Here is a 2,500-nt window from a genome sequence, read left to right as displayed (position 1 = left end):
GCAAATTATATGGTCCGTTATGGACCGCCGTTTGACGCACAGGAAACTTTCTTTGGACCAGGAATCGTTGGTAGCACCCAAAATGTAGGTATACGGTCTGTTGCACGCTTCAGGTAAACATTACCAAACCGCAAGGGAGCGCGAATGAAATAGTGAACCGATTTCGTTTTCTTAAGGTAAACGACCGCCCGCGAGAAAAGGGTAGCTATAAACAGAATAATCGCAGGAATGAAAAGAAAATGTGCAAAGCACGGTACCACGGACATTTAGGTTGCGTGTTTGGGATTTATTTGCATTTCTCCTGTTTTAACATTACCCCAGAACGGTAAAGAATATACTTAGACGATGAGGAAGAAAGAGAGGAAGGAGCAGTGGATGCTAAATTAATCTAATTTTCTTACAATTTATCGTGGTATCATATGAACCATACTAATGGACAGGTAAAACACGGACTTGCCAATCAGTATCATCATCAGTCGTCAGTCGATTCGAAATTCTGACTAATCTGCTGCACTGCCTGACGGAATCCTTTCTTCATACGACCTGCATTTAATTTAACGAGGAATTTAAAAAATGTCACATATACAACATTTTTGATTTGTCTCGTTTTCAGTTTGTGATGTGAAGAACCTCCGAAAACAAAGCTTCGAAATCAAAACGAACGTACAACGATACTTGAGAAAACAATCAAACCTAGGCCATTCCCATTAGCCAAACCGTGCCCCTCCAGCAAAACCAAACAAATCTTTCTCATGAAGTGCTGTCCATAAGATTTAGCACCGCAACACCAAGTGAGTGCTTTCGAGCGAACGTACCGGGCCCAAAACCGCTGCTGGAATCAGTTTCCAGACATCAGGTTTTCCCGTGCAGAAGTACCATAGCATCCTCGCGCGCGCTACGTGTTGTGTGTTTACCTTCATTTTCTTTTTCGGTGGCCTACATTATTCCAGCTGAGCAGAGCTTCGTCAGCCAGCTGTCGAAGATGTCTAACATCTTATGGATTGCGCTCACGTACTCGGCGTGTGCGAAGACGGAAAGACGAATAGCTATTCATATTTTATTCGCCACGCAACTCATCACCCACGGAGCGCTGCTAAACGAATGTAGAATGGACTAGCGGGCGCGAGTCCGGGTAATTTCTTTCACCGTTTCCCACCGTCACCGAGTGCCATTCAACAAGCGTAAGATGGATTCTGCTTTTCGTTCCGTGTAACCACAACACTTCAATTTCGTCGAAAGTGATGCATACACGAAGCTGCCGTGTATCTGGTTGCCTTCGAATTGGTACACTTTTTTTTTCTCGGCCTTGTTTTCGGACACTTTGTGCCACCCCTTACGAGTGGTTCGCGGCTGCAAAGCCTTACACTTGCGCCTGTTGTAAGCAAGCGTGTTTACAAAGATGTTGACCTATCCACTCAATTCACGTAAAGATGTTCAAATATGTCGGTTCGTTGGCGTTGCGTTCGGTTGCGAGTCTTTCGCGCAAGTATTCCATTAAAGGGTCTCAGCGTCTGATAATAGCAGAATTATGTCAGCAGAAATGCGGTTGGGCGTCTCACACAAAGCGAGTCGCATTTTATTTATTCTATTTCGTATCATTATTTCTATCAAATTCGTACGATCGCTCAAGCATATTTGCAGCATATTGAAAGCGGAATATGTTAATGTAAAATGAGACATTTGGAAAATCGTTTCTATTTATTCTGGCCATGAAACATCTACTGTTTCTAGGATACTATTTTTTATTAATGGATATGGGCATTATTTTACCTTATTCTGTGGAAGAAGCGCATTGACAAAAGCGCAAGGCTGACCTCACTTACAGACCTCCTAGACAGGCTTGGTTTCTGGCTGTGTATTTTTTTGTGGTGAAGATAATGATTTGGGCTTTGTATAACACTTCATCAGCAGAGTCGCCTTCGGCTACTTATTTTATATTGTTGATTCCTTCTACTTTTAGCTTCTTATACTTTTGCCCCAGCATACCATTGAATGTATCGTTGTTGTTGAGTCTGTGCGATAAGGTTACCTCTACTTAGCTCCCGGCCACTTTTCAGAAACTGTTTCTTATTGGTTTGTCTGCTCTTCGTAGAAGCATCTCCTGCGACGACCCTGCGTCTACACAGCTGCTGTGGCTCTAAAGGCAGCAGCATGCATTGTTGTTAAAGGTATTAAACAAAAGATTTTTGAAAATGAGAGCTATACAAAACATTTTGCCATTTTTTAACAGTAAGTTGATATTTCAACACGCTTTATTGCTCTCCTTATTATTTATACCAATTTGTACTTTGCCGTCTACTCGTCACTGCTAATGGATTAACTTCTACGCATTATTTACTTATAACAATCAACTCACAATTCGCTGTAGCAATTATATTTTTATAGATCACCACACATATTCCGAGTTCGAATGCAGAATAAACGCAGAAAGGAATAGCATGACCTCTTCATAGCCCGACGGAAGATTAAGCCATCTTCTTTGAATTCCTTTGCTAAAGTG

This window comes from Anopheles darlingi, chromosome 2, assembly GCF_943734745.1.
Source record: "Anopheles darlingi chromosome 2, idAnoDarlMG_H_01, whole genome shotgun sequence".
Lineage (NCBI taxonomy): Eukaryota > Metazoa > Arthropoda > Insecta > Diptera > Culicidae > Anopheles > Anopheles darlingi.
Note: the sequence above shows the minus strand (reverse complement) of the source record.